Source organism: Trichechus manatus, unplaced genomic scaffold, assembly GCF_000243295.1.
Source record: "Trichechus manatus latirostris isolate Lorelei unplaced genomic scaffold, TriManLat1.0 scaffold00142, whole genome shotgun sequence".
Taxonomy (NCBI): domain Eukaryota; kingdom Metazoa; phylum Chordata; class Mammalia; order Sirenia; family Trichechidae; genus Trichechus; species Trichechus manatus.
Window position 1 is genome coordinate 5,109,093 of NW_004444078.1, and position 18,764 is coordinate 5,127,856.

Genomic DNA, 18,764 nt, shown 5'->3' on the forward strand with positions numbered 1-18,764 from the left:
GGCTTATTTTCAGTTTTCCTTTTTTTTTTCCTTGCCTCTCCATGTGGCTGCTAACTGTCATAACTGTAACTAGCTCACCTAGTTTTAGCGACTACTCTGCATTTGCTAAATGTTTTTCTGTTTTCAAATTGCAAAAACAAATGTGATAGAATTTTATCCAGAATAGCGATAAATAATTAGGGGATACCAAGAGATTCTGCTGTGAATAGGTTGCATGCTTGTTTATCAATAAGTTGGTGAAATGTCCTAAGGGAACTCAGAGGTCTTTTTGCTTGCTTCTTCTTTATTGACTATGCTCTGGATGCTTAACATCTGTGTAAGTGGATTATGGAATTTAGTCCTCTGACTTTTCAATGGATACGATTTATCTTCCTAATGTGAGAACATAAAAAAACTTGTCAAATATCTAAGGAAATAAAGCAATATCTGACATGTCATTTTATTAATGCTTTATTTAATATTTGTTCTGGGAGAAAAAAGCTACAACACCCTAAGCATGTACATAGTATGTGACGATCAGTGGGCTACAGTTGACATTTATAAAGCTGAATCAGGCACAAGTTGCCACAATTAAAGAGATTGCATCAAAGGGATACACTCCTGTAAACATGATTAAAAAGAAATGCTAAGTGCTATGAGAAAGATGCACATAGGCTATTATGATGGTTTTGAGAATAGAAACTCAGCTGCCTGGAAGACTCAGGAAAGATTTCACAGAGAAAGTGTCATTTCAGTTGGTTCAACACTACTAGAGGAAAGAATTAGAAACAAAGTAACCGTGTGGGCCAAAAGAATCAGGCAAGGAAAAGTTCACTTGTTTGAGAAACAATGTTCTTGTGAAGACTCAGTGGACAGACAGTATAGGGTGAAGCTACACAGTAAGCTAGAGTTGAACACTGAAGTTCACACACTCTTTGCCCCTGCTAGGTTTAATGGTTCTGCATTCAGAAGCTCTTAGATAGAACTCTATTTGAGTATAAGACTGTTAGCTACAAATTGCACCTATAATTACTTTTTTTTCCATGTCTCTGTGTCCCTCGATTGCTAAGTTTACCAAAATGATAAGCATAATTAAAATTATTTGGATCACTGTTCTCCAATAGTTGTTCCTTGAACATCTCCTCCCTCATAGAGTTAGATCTATCTAGAAGCACAGAAGATTGAAAAGAACATTTCAAGATCTATCCTGAAGTACAATGCTGTCCGTGACAGGATAATATTCATATGACTACAAGGAAGACCAGTGTCATGGATTTAATTGTGTCCCCCAAAAAATGTGTGTAGCAACTTGGCTAGGTCATGATTCCCAGTATTATATGATTGTGTAATCTGATGTGATTTCCTTATGTATTGTAAACTCTATCACTATGATGAGGTTATATGTTATCTCTTTATGTGTTGTAAATTCTATCACTGTGATGAGGTTATGCTGATGAGGTTTACAAGATTAGATAGTGTCTTAATCCAATCTCTTTTGAGATATAAAAGAGAGAAGCGAGCAGAGACACATGGGAACCTCATACCACCAAGAAAGCAGTGCCAGGAGCAGAGCACATCCTTTGGACCTGAGGTTCCCATGCAGAGAAGCTCCCAGACCAAAGGAAGATAGATGACACAGACCTTCCTCTAGAGGTGTTGGAGAAAGCATTCCCCTGGAGCTGATGCCCCGAATTTGGACTTGTAGCCTACTGGACTGTGAGAGAATAAACATCTCTTTGCTAAATCCATCCACTCATGGTATTCCTGTTAGAGCAGCACTAGAAGACTAAGACAACCAGTAAATACTATTATTTAAATTTACACACCAACCACTAATGCAAAAGATGAGGAAATTGAATATTTTTACCAATTTCTGCAGTCTGAAATTGAGCAAACATGCATTCAAGATGCTTTATAATTACTAGTGGTTGGGATGTGGAAGCTGGAAACAAAGAAGAAGGATTGGTTGTTGGAAAATATGGCCTTGGTCATAGAAACAATGCCAGAGATCATTGAAGAGGTTGCACAGGTCTGGCTCACTATTATTACTCCCCATTGCTAACCCCTGCATTGTCTTATGATCTTTTTTTTTCCTTCCCATTCCAGTCTCTATAAAAAGTTTAAGATTAACCGATGTTCCTCCTTGGAGGGTAGGAAAACAAGCGATAATGATCTAGGAATGAAAAACCAAACAAAGCACCTGTCTTGTGACAAGAAAACCAGGATGGCACTAGATAACCCTCAAGAACACCAGTAAATGGTTAACTCATCTGGGACGTGACCACTGTTACCACCTCAAGGAGGAACTAACACAAATGTCTAAGACTTATAAGCCTGTCCCTATAAAGCCTTTGGCTAGTCTCCAGTTCGAGGAGACAGGTTTTTGGAGGAACCTATTCCCCTCTGTCTCCTATATATCAATATGTAATAAAACTCTTGCTGCTCACCTCACCCCTGTCTCAGAACTGGCTATTGTGGCAGGCGGTTCCAATCCACACTATTGCAGTAACAATCACATGATAGAATTTTGCAAGATCAACAACTACTTCACTGGAAATAACTTTTTTCAACAACAGAAATGGCAACTATACATGTGGACTTCACTGGATGATAAATACAGGAATCAAATCGACTACATCTGTGGAGAGTACAGAAAAGCTCAATATCAACAGTCAGAACAAGGCCATGAGCAAACTGCAGAACAGACCATCAATTGCTCATATGCAAGTTCAAGTTAAATCTAAAGAAAATTAAAACAAATCCACAATAGCTAAAATACGACCTTGAGTATATCCCACCTGAATTTGGAGACCATCTCAAGAATAGATTTGATGCATTGAACACTAATGGCTGAAGACCAGACAAATTGTGGGAAGAAATCAAGGACATCATACATGAAGAAAGCCAAAGATAATTAAAAAGACAGGAAAGAAAGTAAAGACAAAATGAATGTCAGAAGAAACTCTGAAACTTACTCTTGAATATAGAGTAACTAAAGCAAATGGAAGAAATTATGAAGTAAAAGAGCTGAATAGAAGATTTCAAAGAGCAGCTTGAGAAAAGTAAAGTATTATAATGACAAGTGCAAAGACCTGGAGTTAGAAAACCAAAAGAGAAGAACACACTCAGCATTTCTCAAGCTGAAAGATCTGAAGAAAAAATTCAAGCCTCAGGTTGCAATTTTGAAGGATTCTACGGGGAAAATATGGAATGATGCAGGAAGCATTAAAAGTAGATGGGAGGAATACACAGAGTCACTGTACAAAAAAGAATTGGTAGACATTCAACCATTTGAGGAAGTACCATATGATTAAGAACTGATGGTACTGAAGGATGAAGTCCAAGCTGCACTGAAGATTTTGGTGAAAAATAAGGCTTCAGTAATTGATGGAATGCTATCTGAAACGTTTCAACAAACTAATGCAGAGCTGGAGGTGCTCACTCATCTATGCCAAGAAATTTGGAGGGCAGCTACTTGGCCAATCAACTGGAAGAGATACATATCTGTGCCCATTCCAAAGAAAGGCGATCCAACATATTGTGGAAATTATCGAACAATATCATTAATATCACACACAAGTAAAATTTTGCTGATGATAATTCAAAAACAGTTGCAGTGTTACATTGACACGGAAACTTCAAGATGGATTCAGAAGAAGACATGGAACCAGGGATATCATTGCTGATGTCAGATGGATCTTGGCTGAAAGCAGAGAATACCAGAAAGATGTTTACTTGTGTTTTATTGACTATGAAAGGCATTCGACTGGGTAAATCGTAACAAATTATGGATAACATTGCAAAGAATGGGAATTCCAGAACACTTAATTGTGCTCATGAGGAAACTGTACATAGACCAAGAGGCAGTTGTTTGAACCCAGCAAGGGACACCGCATGTTTTAAAATTAAGCAACATTAAGCAACATCATGACAAGTGTAGAAAATATTGATGTTGTCAAGGATTTCATTTTACTTGGATCCATAATCAACACTCTGGAAGCAGCAGTCAGGAAATCAAATGATGTATTGTATTGGGCAAATCTGCTGCAAAAGACCTCTTTAAAGTGTTAAAAAGAAAATACATCACTTTGAAGACTAAGGTGCACCTGACTCAAGCCATGATGTTTTCATTCGCCTCGTGTGTATGTGAAAGCTGGATGTTGAATAAGGAATTCCAATGAAGAATTGATGCCTTTGAATTCTAGTGTTGGTGAAGAATATTTAATATGCTATGGACTGCTGGAAGAATGAACAAGTCTGTCCTGGAAGAAATACAGCCTGAGTGCTCCTTGGAAGCAACGATGAGAAGACTTCATCTCAGGTACTTCAAACATGTTATTAGGAGGGACCAGTCCCTGGAGAAGGACATCATACTTGGTTAAGTAGACAGTCAGTGAAAAAGAGGAAGACCTTTAAACAGATTGATTGACACAGTGGCTACAACAATGGACTCAGGGTGATAACAATTGTGAGGATGGCACAGCACCAGGAGGTGTTTCGTTCTGTTGTACATGGGTTGCTATGAGTTGGGACTGACTCGAAGGCACCTAACAACAACAACAGATGTAGAGACAAATAATGCAAATAAACCAATAATCAAATAAATATTTAAATTCATGTTTCTTAGTAATATGTGTTGAAAAAAAATGAGTTTAACCAAGTAGAAGGTGGTAAAGGATCTATAACACACAATGAAATTCAGAAAGCCCTCTCTGAGGAGGTGATATGTGTGGAGAGACTTGAATAAGGAGGGACAAAAGCATTCCACACTTAGAGGACAAATACAAAATTGCAGAGGGAGGCCTGCTTAGTATGGACAACAAGATCAGTGTGACTAGAGAGGAATGAACAAGGAGGAAAGCAGTGGAAAATGAGATTGGGGAGGTAGGCAGGCACCAGATAAGGTAGGAACTTATTGACTATGACGGACTTGTGGACTGGCAAGTCATGAGAGGAATATTTTTTTTCTTCGTAAATATTTATTTTGATATAATTTCAAACTTACAAAACAAATGCAAGAATACTACAGAAAATTCTTACATAACTTTTATCAAGATTCACCTACTGTATACATTTGCCCCTTTTGTCTGGAAGAGTCAAGCATTCTCAGTACGTGTGTGTGTATGTCTGTGTACATATAAGCATATTTCAGTTTTCATGAATCATTTGAGAATAAGTTGGAGATTCTCTTCCCATTTACTCTTAAATTTTTTATTATACATTGCCTACAAATGAGAATTTTTTTTTTAACCTAACTAAAGTTATGATCAGGAAATTTAATATTGGTGCAATATTATTATCTAATCCATGGTTCATATTCAAAATTCATAAATTGTCACAAATGACCTTTATCACTATTTTTACCCAGTGTAGGATCTAATTTATCATCATGCATTACATTTAGTTGTCAAGTCTCTTTATTCTTTTTAAATCTAGAAAAATTCTTCAGCTTTTTTTGTCTTTCTTACCATAGTCATTTTTAAAGGCTATAAATCAGTAATTTTATGGAATGTCCCCAAGTTAAGTTTTTCTTATTTTTGCTCATGATTAGATTCATATTGGAGCTCTGGTTGCACAGTGGTTAAGAGCTTGATTGCTAACCAGAAGGTTGGCAGTTCGAATCCACCAGCCAGCTGTTCCTTGGAAACTCTGTAGGGCATTTCTGCTGTGTTCTATAAGGTCACTATGAGTTGGAATCGACTGGATGGCAATGACTTTTTTTTTAGATTCATATTGTACATTCTTGGTAGGAATATACTGCAAAAGTGATATGTCCTCTCAGTGTATCCTTTCAGGAAGCACTGGATTTGACTTTGCCCCCATATTATTGATGGCAACTTTGATTAATTGAATATTTGGTGGCCACCACTTTCCCTAAATGCAAAGTAACAATTTTTCCCTTTAAAATTAATCATTTGTGGGAAGATTTTTTGAGACTGTGTAAGTGTCCCATTCCTAATAAAACTTTAACCACCAAATTTAGCATATGTATGATTTTCTAGCTATTTCTATTTCTATTTTTAATAGATGTTATTTAAAATATAATTCTCTTTGAAATCACCCGAAAATTAAGTATAAATGAAGATGAGAAGTGGTCCAAGTTTACAGTTCAGGAAGAAGAATATAATCTAGCTAATGAGACTGTAAAGAATCTGCCATTGAGAGAGGAGGAAAGCCAGAAAGAGTTGTGTCATTGACGCCAAGAAAATATTATATTTTCAAGAAGGAGAGACTAATGAAGTCTATCAGTGCTTAGAATTATATTTAAAAATATTTGGAGAAGATAAGTCAAACACAAACATAATTATAATTAACACGTTTTATTGCTGTGAGGTAGAGTGTGTATAGTAAGGTCCAAAATATTTTGACCACGCAATTTTCCCCCATGAGAAGTATCATTGAGGAATTTTCTGCTGTGGAATTATCTTGTGGAAATTTTCATTTAGGCTCACAATGAGGCTTGCTCAAGCTCTCTGAGTTATGGAAGTTTTAGGTCTAGACAGCTAGTCTCCTGATTTTTGTTTCAATACCTCTTCTTTATTAATATTTGGCTTTTTAAATATATCCCAATGTGAAATAACAGTCCTTCAAATTTTTTCATTCTTTCTTTGTAACTTTTTAAAACTTCTTTTGAGTGTTACAGCTTTAAAGTTTTGAGTTTTAAAAGTGCAGGGAAATTAGTATAGGGAAACCACAGTTGTAAATTTACTTAGTGCTAGGGGCCAATCCTATTATCTCAGAACTTAATTGCAAACTGTTACCAACTGGATCAACGGAGTATGACAGTTTTCTTCCTTCATTTCCATGTTTCTAGGGACAAGATGTTGAAAGAAACATACTCCCAAGACTAATTACATTTTAGAAAGATAAGGTTATCTTCTTCCTCTTTTTAAACATTAGTAGGCATAGGGAATTTATTTTTAATTCACAAAGAAGGGGCTACTGATTACATTAAGCAGAGACACAATGTGAACTATCTGGGTGCAAGATGCAGGAGAGTACTTTAGTTCATGTTGATTCCAGTCTAGCTTCAACTTCTCTTAGTTTTCACAGAGAACACGTAGACAGCATCACACTAAAACTGCCTGCTCTAGGTTGGAGGCTTCTAGTTACACCCATAACGGTATCTCTCAAAATTGTCACAGTTCACCTAGTATATATTAACAGTACTATCCCCAAAAGCTACCTACCTTTCCTTAGTTATTTTTAATTTGTCAACAAAAATTTTGTTGACTACTATTCTGCTTTTTCTGAGGTCTCGGGATGATATTTGGTGGGCGTCTCTTTTATTAACATCTCAGCGTCACTTGCGGCATCTACAGCACTAATATGTGGAATTCTTTGGTACTACAACCTACCCCAGAAATACTTCTAGGAAAAGCATTATCACCTCTGGTAATATTTATCATGAATAATTTCATTAGTGACTAATTCTCTAAGTCTACAGCTGGCAGTGGAATGATAGAAGCCATAGTATAAGATTAAAAACTCTTCAATAACTTTAGTTCTAGTTAATTTCAGGGATTTTCTAGTTCATATTAGACTGGTTATCCCTAGTCATTTCTTGCTAGGGTATGTATAATAGTAGATCTCAACTTGACCACCCTGAGTGAGAAAAAAGAATAGTTGTTAAAAGTACTGTAAGATTGTAGACTCTTTTATCCACTGAAGATTATCTGATCTAAGCCACAGGTTTGTGTCCTCTAGATGAGATCCAGAGCCCTAGTGGCATAATAGTTAAGAGCTCGGCTGCTAACCAAAAGGTCAGCAGTTCAAACCCACCAGCCACTCCTTGGAAACCCTATGGGGCAGTTCTACTCTGTCCTATAGGGTTGCTATGAGTCAGAATCGACTTGATGGCAATGGGTAGATGAGATCCAGACACCATATTGTCATTTTGGCTTCCAAACTAGCCTGAAGCAAAAGACGTACTCAATGAAGAACTCATTTCTCCAGCAGGTAACAATAAAACACTTGCTCAGACAGAAAAATTTGTTATGTCAGACCTGATTTATAGAACAGAAAATTTAAAAAAATGCTTTAAAATGATCAGGAATTTGGAGATCATCAAACTTCACCAAATGCTAAATAATATTGTGATTATTCTATTAAGCCCACATATTTAGAGATACATAAATTTCCTGACCCTTGAATACAATAATTATTTATTTCTAAATATACATCATCAATTCAACAACAGCTTCTTGAAGGAAAAAGTACTAAATTTAATACTCCCATCAGCAATAAGACCATCCTGATGACAGATATGTTAAATGTGAGGGGGAGAAGAGTGCAACCTAGAATTGAGAAAATTCTATATAACACATCAAGGATAATTACTTTAAGATCAAAAGCTTTATAAACCAGCTGTTGTAGAGTTGAGTGTGACTCATGGTGACTGTATAGGTGTCAGAGCAGAACTATACTCCAAAAAGTTTTCAATGGCTGATTTTTCAAAAGTAGATTTTCAGGTCTTTCTTCTGAGGTCCCTCTGGGTGGACTCCAACCTCCAACCTTCCGTTAGCAGCTGAGAACGTGAACCATTTGCATTATTCAGGAACTCCAAAAAAAGCGTTACAGACACCTTTAAATTTTGAAATATATGCGATCCTTTTGTATATATATACACACACATACATAAGAATGGGTTTTAAAATAAACCCAAACCTGTTGCTGTTGCGTTGATTCCGACTCATAGTGACCCTATAGGACAGAGTAGAACTGCTCCATAGGATTTCCAAACAGCAGCTGGTGGATCTGAACTGCCAACCTTTTTGTTAGCAGCTGAACTCTTAACCACTTTGCCACCAGAGACACATTCATTTCCATTATTTTCCCCAGGAACATATTTACTGTACAAAGCACAGCTGAAGGCACCAGCCATTTCTGTCTTAGTGATTGAACTCAGTTATTACCCATTTTGCAAAGTTCCAGAAATGCATCTCTCTCATTCATACGTAAACACTTTGCTTATATATGAACATTCATTTATGGCTACTTAATTGTGGCTCAGTCGATGAGTGGTACATGTCCTCACTATGCTCAAAAATAAAGAACACTCTTCTTCCTTGAATTTGGGGCAAAAAAATTCTATTCCTCTATGCTTCTGTTAAGGATCTCTGGGGTGCAGTGGTTAAGCAGTTGGCTGTTAACCGAAAGGTTCTCAGAACTCACCAGCAGCTCTGTGAGAGAAAGACCTGGCAATCTGCTCCCATACCGATTATAGCCTAGAAAACCCTATGGGGAGGTTCTACTCTGTCACATGGGGTCACTATGAAAGAGACTCAAAGACACCCAACAATTACTAATATATTTCTGCCTACTCCTCAAGGGTAAACAGGTCCTTCTGAGACACAAACAAATCCTCCTAGATCAACCACGGCCAAGGTTTGCAGGGATGAAGAAGACCCAATAGGGACTGTAGCTAACCATATATCCTAGAAATATGGACCTAGCGTTGCTGGATTTTCCGATTTTTAAAGAGAATTCAAAATCCAGATTTTCTTTTATGTGATATCTCCTTATACCGAAATGCTTATTGTTGTTGTTAGCTGCCATCAGGTCAACCCCCAACTCATACGACCCCATGCACAATGAACGAAACACTGCCTGGTCCTGTGCCATTCCCATGATCGGCTGTGGATTCGACTGTAGTGATCCATAATGTTTTCATTAGCTGAATTTCAGAAATAGATCAACAGGCTTTTCTTCCTCTTCCATATTAGTCTGGAAGCTCTGCTGAAACCTGTTGAGCATCATTGCAACACAAAAGCCTCCACTGGCAGGTGTCTATTTAAATGCTAGCAACACAATAAAATCATTTTAAAAAGTAAAATAAGTTATCGGCAGTTTATATTCAGCTTATAGACCATCAGTTTTTACCTTGAGTTTAGACTTGTACTAAAGACAGCATTCAAGATTCTCCAAGCTGCTTCAGTTTTCAGTTCTGCAACAGAAAATTTTCTTGAGTTAAGTGGGCCCAGAGCTCTGTTAGGAAACAAAGCATCAATAAAAACTACGATATATAATCCTGCTAGAGTGCATTTGTGTGACAGTTTGATGAAGTATCGTGCAAAGGATTCACTGGCTTAAGAAGTTGAAAGTGATTCATTTAACATTCAAGCCTCGTTTCAAAATTGGCTAGTACTTCTTTTATAGACCTAGAGGAAATTGATAGCATTATGATGTTTAGGTAATGTCCGAGGAAAACCTGGCTGTTTTGGAGGATTTTCAAGTGAATAAAACAAAGATAAAAACAAAAATATGTTACCGTAATCTTTAAATCATGCACATGATTTTTTGATTCAGTAAGATATTATTTTCTATTTCAATCGTATCTTATGACAGAATTAAACTAAAGTCTCCTCTATTCATGAATGTGTTTTGAAGACCTCTTCCATATAAAACTTTTGCTTGTTAATATAGTCATATTGTTTTTTTCTGGGTGAAATTCTGCCTGTGTCACCATTGTCTCTGACATGTAGTTCTTAATTGTGTAGCAAAGAGCACTAAGTGTGGCTTTCTTTTAGATGTGGATGAGACAAGTCCAGCTTTCTACAGAGATCCTAATCACTGAGTTTTGTAACTGGCTATAGGGAGTGAATATTTATCATGTTAGTTTTTCTCATTCTAAGATAAAGGATGGGAATCTAGGTGAATATTTTGAAGAAATGGAGAATGATTGATAAAATATTTATGTATATTTAGAAACCTGCTTTGGAAGTAAATACTTCAAAGAGTCTTCAGTTTTATCTAGCATTACAAAGTAAACAGAAAACAAATTTCAAAGCCAATTGACCTTTCTCTTCAGGGCCATGAGGCAAAGATTTACTTGAAGACAATCAATATCTACCAAAAAGGATAATGTCCTGGTAAACTGTATAACTGTGAGGTAAAAACCATTACATGTTTGACCCATAAGCACCATCTATTTCATGCAATTTTCATCAAAGTTTTCATTGAGATCTTATTCTAAGTCAGGCATTGTGCCAAATGCTGGTAATACAATATTTTGTAACATTCTGAGGCTCAAATTTTATTGTAGGAGAGAAGTAACTGAACAGGCCATTACAATCCTCTGGAGATAAGTTAGAAGGGAACACAGTTTGCTATGGGAGCACCTAAGAGAGGTTTCGATACAAATGAAGTCCCAAGTCTTTATGATGGAGTCTGCTTTTAATTTATCTGAAGATAACGTCTCCTTCGGGTGTGGATTATAGATAACACTGAGAGACTCAGGAGGAAGAGATAACGATGTGTGGATGTATGTTCTTTCCCTCGACCATGAATACATTTTATCATACAAGCTGGGGTACTGTCTTAGGGTGTATATATACAGAGAGAGAGAGAGTGTGTGTGTGTGTGTGTGTGTGTGTGTGTGTGAAAGAGAGAGAGATTTATTTTGAGGAATTGACTCATGATTGTGGGTCAAAGTCCATAACAGGCTGGAAATTCTGACAATCTTGTGTTAGAAATCTGTAGGTCAGGTGACAGGCTGGAAATTCTAGCACTCATGTTACCCATAACGGTAAATCAGGTGGTGTGGGAGAGATAGAAATTCTGCCAGGGTATCTATAGTTAGAGTCAGAATTCTTCCTCAGGAAAACTCCAGTTTTGCCTTTTTATTTTATTGTTGTACTTAAGTGAAAGTTTACAATTCAAGTTAGGCTCATGCAAAAATTTATACATACATCGTTATGTGACCCTAATTGTTCTCCCCATACTGTGACAGCACACTCCTCCTTTCCACCCCTGATTTCCCTTTTTCATTCAACCAGCTCCTGACCCTCTCTGCCTTCTCATTTCACCTCCAGACAGAAGCTGCCCATTTAGTATCATGTATCTACTCGAGCTAAGAAGCACACTCTTCACAAGAATCATTTTATGTACCATAGTCCAGTCTAATCTTTGTCTGAAGAGTTGGCTTCGGGAATGGTTTCAGTTCTGGGTTGACAAGAGTCTGGGGGCCTTGTCTTCTGGGATCCCTCCAGTCTCAGTCAGACCATTAAGTCTATTAGTTCCAGTAGTTTTCTAGTGGATTTTTTGGGGTTTTCTGTCTATAAGATAATATCATCTGCAAATAGAGATACTTTTACTTCTTCCTTACCAATCTGGATGCCCTTTATTTCTTTTTCTAGCCTAATTGCTCTGGCTAGGACCTCTAGCACAATGTTGAATAAAAGAGTGGTGATAAAGGGCATTCTTGTCTGGTTCCCGTTCTCAAGGGGAATGCTTTGAAACTTTCTCCATTTAGGACGATGTTGGCTGTTGGCTTTGTATAAATGCCCTTAATTATGTTGAGGAATTCCCCTTCTATTCTTATTGTGTTGAGCGTATTTATCATGAATGGGTGTTGGACTTTGTCAAATACCTTTTCTGCATCGATTGATAAGATCATGTGGTTCTTGTCTTGTGTTTTATTAATGTGATGGATTACATTGTTTGTTTTTCTAAAGTTGAACCATCCCTGGATACCTGGTATAAATCCCACTTGATCATGATGAATTATTTTTTTGATATGTTGCTTAATTCTATTGGCTAGAATTTTGTTGAGGATTTTTGCGTCAATGTTTATGAGGGATATTGGTCTGTAATTTTCTTTTTTTTGTGGTGTCTTTACCTGGTTTTGGTATCAGGGTTATGCTGGCTTCGTAGAATGAGTTTGGGAGTATTCCATCCTTTTCTATGCTCTGAAATACCTTTAGTAGTAGTGGTGTTAAATCTTCTCTGAAAGTTTGGTAGAATTCTCCAGTGAAGCCATCTGGACCAGGGCTTTTTTTTATTGGGACTTTTTAAATTACCTTTTCAATCTCTTCTTTTGTCATGGGTTTATTTAGTTGTTCTACCTCTGTTTGTGTTAGTTTAGGTAGGTAGTGAGTTTCTAGAAATTTGTCCATTTCCTCTAGGTTTCAATTTGTTAGAGTACAAATTTTCATAGTATTCTGTTATGATTCTTTTAATTTCAGTTGAGTCTGTTGTGATAGCATCATCTCATTTCTTATTCGGGTTATGGGCTTCCTCTTCTGTTTTTCTTTTGGCAGTTTGGCCAGTGGTTTATCAATTTTGTTGATCTTTTCAAAGAACCAGCTTTTGGTCTTGTTAACTCTTTCAATTGTTTTTCTATACTCTATTTCATTTAATTCTGCTCTAATTCTTATTATTTCCTTTCTTCTGGTGACTGATGGCTTCTTTTGCTGCTCTCTTTCTGCTGTAGGGTTAATGTTTTGATTTTGGCCCCTTTTTCTTTTGGATGTGCGCATCTATGGCTATAAACTGGCCTCTGAGCACTGCTTTTGCTGTGTCCCAAAGGTTTTGGGAGGATGTGCTTTTGTTCTCATTTGATTCTATGAATTTCTTTATTCCAGCCTTAATTTCTTTTATCACCCAGTAGTTTTTGAGCAAGGTGCTGTTCAGTTTCTATGTGTCTGATTTTTTTTCCTTGCTTTTTCTGTTATTGATTTCTGCAATTGCTGAAGCCATCCCAAACCCAGTGCAGAGCAGGGAGATAAATGGGTGACGTGGTTTTCCCAAAGAGGGTTGTTTTTGATCCATTCCGTAGGCCAGACGCAAATACTTATCTTTTGCTTATCAAGGGCTGGACTGGCTCTGGATGGCCAAGTAGACTCTCTGCTACTGGATTTCTCCCAATGTGGAAAACGTGTCCCGAGCACCACTGCTTGCCTCACCACACACCATGAGCTGATCCGGCCTGAAGGGCTCCAGCTTCCTCCAGGTCAGCTCTGGCAACTCCTCCTTTCTTCTGAACTGTCTCTCCCTCTCCCTGCCACTCATTCTGATTCCACAACTTTGCCTTTGATGTTCAGGGCTCCTAGATTGTCATATATAACAGATTCACTTGTTTTTGGGGGTCTTTGTTGTAAAAGGGACTACTGGAAGGGTCTGAGTACTCCACCATCTTCCAGTTTTGCTCTTAAGGCCTTCAGCTGATTGGATGAGGTGGCTCACATACATTATGAAGGGTAATCTGCTTTACTTAAGTCCAAATGATTTAAATGCTAATAACTTGTGAATACTTCATAGCAACATCTAGACTAGTGTTCTACCAAACACTGGGCTCCATAGCCTAGCCAAGTTGACATATAAAATTAACTATCAAAGAACTTTAGCTAGGGGAGAACTATTAATAAATATATGGGAGCATCAGAATTAACTTGGACTGCCCAAAGCAAAATAATACATATGGTCAACCTATGGATGTTCCATTCCTGATTAGCTACAGAAAGAGTAACTAGCTCATTTTCTGCATCTAAGATTTATGCGCTATTTTACAATAAAATTGTTATTTGAAGTTTGACATTTAAATACATGCCATTATTACCCATGCAATGTCACTTTCAGAAGTCTTTGTTATTATTTAATGTTAGTTAGGATAATATTAAAAATGTTTTAAGGTGACTGGGAGGTTATTTCTAACTGCATGTTAGGGCAGAATTTCCTCATTTTATAAGGCTGTCTGGAAATCAATTTTTTTCAGATGCTGGATGAAATCTCTAGCTCTTCCTTCAGATGTCTGTAAAAGGTAAACTTCTTCTTGAAGAATTCTCCATTGAATATTAAGATGATATAAAATGTAGCCCAAAACTAATAAAAGAAGAAATATGCCAGTCCTGAGTGACCAAGGGAAAGAAATAAGACAAAACTGTTATCTGAACTAGAGAAAGACTCTCTGCTAGAAGTTCATATTCCTCTTAGCTATTCAACGCACCTGAACAAGGTAATAGAAATTATTGTTTCATAGCTTTTTTTCATCTTTCTGGAAACTTGGCAAATATATCTGAAATACTTATTGTCTAAAAGCTGAAAAGTCATTTATTAACTAAAATGTAGATTAATAACAATGATGGCAGAAATATAATTTGGCAGAAACATGACTTCTTCATTATACTTGACACCTGCTTAATGGTGTGATGTCTGGTGGATTTAATAAGGTCTGAAACATAGGGACGCTATGACCCAGAATCAGCTCAATGGCAACGGGTTTGGTTTGGTTTTTTAATAAAACTTTAATGCTTAACTATAAAATCAGGTGCTTATTGCAGGTGTTCAAGGAAAATAGAATATTATCATGTTGATTTTTAATCTTAATAAATTAGTTTTGAATAGCACATAACAATCTCTATTCAAGTAGTTTCCGTTGATGCTTTTCATAGCATGTGATTTATTCTATCATTCCACAGACATGTAGAGGTGATTTTAAATAGCTTCTATTGAGTAAGTAGGAAAAGTGAGTCAACGCAAGTTGCTGTGACAAGCCTAATGTCATAATACTTCATTTCTTCTGATTCTTTGGTCTTCCATCGCCTCAAAATTTCTTGTGAAATTAAAAAAAAATGTGTTGTTGTAATCACCTATTTTGGCAATGAAGATGAAACTGAATCATTATACTGTTGATTCTGTTAGTTGTCATCAGGTTAACTTCATCTCATGGCAGCCCAGTGAACAACAGAAAAAATGTTGCTAGGTCTTGTGCCATGTTTATGGTCATTGGCATGCTCAAATCCATTGTGGCCACTGAGTATTTTGAGTACCTTCCAATCTAAGGAGCTCATCTTCCAGCACTAGACAGAAAAATACTCTGTTGTGATCCATAGGGTTTTCACTGGCTATTTCCAGAAGTAGATCACCAGGACTTTCTTCCTTATCTGTTTTAGTCTGGAAGCTCCACTGAAACCTGTCCATCATAAGTAACCCTTCTGGTATTTGAAGTACCTGGGGCATAGCTTCCAGCAACATAGCAAAACCCAAGCCATCACAATACAACAAAGTGACAGATGGGTTGTGGTGAGTCATTACAGAGTATGAATAAAAGCAGTTCCTATGATAAGGAAAATGCAACTGAGACTGAAAAGTTTCAGAATTTTGACAAATATTTATAATAATTTGACTAAAAAATAAATTTCTTGATATTAAATATTTGAGGAATTTAGATGTCTTGTTATTCAAATAGGTTGCCCTAAAGGGGCCTTTAGCAAATAGTCAAGGCTAACATCTATGTTAAAATTTTCTACATGAGCGGACTTCCGGGCAACATGGCACTATAAACAAGCACCAAACTGTCTCTCCGCAGCAAAAATCTGAAAATCTAAGTCAAACAGAGACAAACGTCAATACTGAAACCCTAAACATCAAATGAAGAGATAAAGAACTCAGCCAAGCACCAAATGGAATAGGAAACCAACAGAGAACAGAGAGTGAAGAGAGAAACATGCAGAGGTCTCCTATCAGCTAACGCAGCACGAATCCACCATCTTGGACTCTTATCGGAGATCAGTGAACAGGAGATATGAGAAAGCAGCTACATGGAAGTCCCAACAGGACACAGAACAATCGGTAACCAGTGATATACAATTTCCCACCCCCCACCATTCTTCACCCACACTCAGCATCCTCTGCATCCTGTGGTCACAGTCTCTTGGCCAGGAAGCACTGGCTTCATGACAGTGCCACTTGCATTCCAGCTGCCCACACTGGAATGCTTCCTGAGTGTAATTTGTTGGCTGCTGGTGTTGCTTTTTTCCATTTCTTTCAATTTATTCCATACCTCTCACTACCTCTCCCTCCTTTCTCTGAAATACCTGGCTCTGTGTGCCATCTTTGCTTCTTCCTGAAAGGCTGTAAAACACAGCTTGATTGTGAAACTGCTTCCCGGCCCATGCTGCCACACTGGTGGGATCCCTGGGGCTTTTTTGTTTCTTTGTTTGTTTTGATTTGTTCTGTTCTGATTTGTCTGTTTCTTTGTTTTCTTTTTCTTTTCTCAGCTTGGAAGCCCCCTTCTAGCCGGACAGTACTGCACAGCTTGGGAGCTAGCCCCTTACTCTGCACAGATGTACCATGGGATCCCTGGGGGCATTTTTTTCTTGTTTTTGCTTTTGTGTCTTTGTTTTGTTTTCTTTTCTCTATTTTTCCCTTTTTGTCTCACTTCATTCCCCAGTTTCTTAACTCTCTGTACTTACCTTCTCTTCTGTCTCCTGAATACCTGGTGCTGTGTGACGTCTCTACCACTTCTAGTCAGGCTATACTTCACGGCCTGGGAGCAACTTCCCTGGTCCTCACAGCTGTACTGGTGGTATCCCTAGGGACTTTTCTTTTCTTTTTTTTCCTAATTTTTATTTATTCATTTTTTCTTTTACACTTTCTCTTTTTTCCTTTTTGTTTTTCTCATTTCTCAGTCTATCATCTCTCCACTCCAACAGCAAGCTCCCTTAGCACTCTTTTTTGTTTGTATGTTTTTGTCTCCTGTTCCTCTCTCCTCTCTCTCTCTTCTTTCCCATACCTATCTTAGTGCCACACATTGCAATCTTCCCCCTCTTTCCTACCTACCTGCACCATGAGATGAACATCACAACCCTAAGCAGCACAGGCACAGTCTATGGGAACCTGCCCTCCACTGATTCCCAGCCCACTCTGTTGGCCCTAGTACATGCCAGAAAGAACCCATCCCAGCAACTCCCCTTCAGCTGTACCTTCCCTGCTGTACCATACCTGAGTGACTGACCCTGCCCCTTGGAGAAGGAGGCAAAAAGTATCATGCCTACAAATGAGCAAACAACAAAGAACACACAGCCCACCTGCTCAGGTAAAATCAAATAAAACAAAAAATCAGGATGAAACAAATAAATCTACAATCAATAAATGAGGAAAATAACCACGGAATGTCCCGAAGACAGCAGACAATATCAAACATATATAAAAACAGGACAGGAAGTTTCCAGTAGGTGTCCAAAATAAAACACCAGATGACTTTCCAGTACAAGAAAAGGCACTAGAATTACCTGATAGGGAATTCAAATCTCCAATATTCAGAGATATCCAAGAGTTGAAGTAAAAAGCAGACAAAAATGAGGAAAAAAACAGAAAAATTCATACAAAATACAGACCAAAAAATGGAAGAATTCAAGAAAATAATACAGGAACAAAATGCATAAATAAATTCACAATTAGAAATCATACAAAAACGAAAATTAGAAACCCAACAGATAACAAGATTTCAGAAATGAACAGTGTCATAGTAGGACTGAGGAACAGGTTTGAAACAGAAGACAGAATCAGCAAAACTGAAGACAAACCCTTGGGTACAACTCTGTTGAGGAAAAATTAGAAAAAAGAAAGAAGAAAAATTAAGAAACCATGAGAATTATGTGGCATACAATTAAAAGCAAAAATTTTCAAGTGATTGGAGTTCCAGAACAGGGGGAGAAAACAGAAAACACTGAGAGGATCATTGAAGAACTGCTGACAGAAAACATCCACCATATCATGAAAGATAAAAAGCTGGCCATCCAAGAAGCTGAACGAATCCCATATAGGATAGACCCCAAAAGAAAATCAGCAAGGCATATCTTAATCACGCTCAATAAAACCAAAGACAAACAAAGAAAGCTGAGAGCAGCTCAAGAAAAACAAAAAGTCACATACAGAGGAGAAACAATAAGACTAAGCTCAGATTATTCATCATAAACCATGCAGGCAAGAAGATAATGGAATGACATATATAAAACCTTGAAAGAAAAAAAATTCCAGTGAAGACTATTATATCCTGCAAAACTCTCATTCAAATATGATGGTAAACAGAAATTATGGACTATGGAAAACCAAACCAAACTTACAAGAATTACTAAAGGGTGTCCTTCAAACTGAGAACAAACAACATCAGACCACAGGCTGAATTTAGGACACAGGATTGTACCAGCCAGATAGCAACCTAGGAAATGAACTCTCAAGGACTATCCAAAACCAAAAGAATTACAACAGGGAAAGAGAAAGGT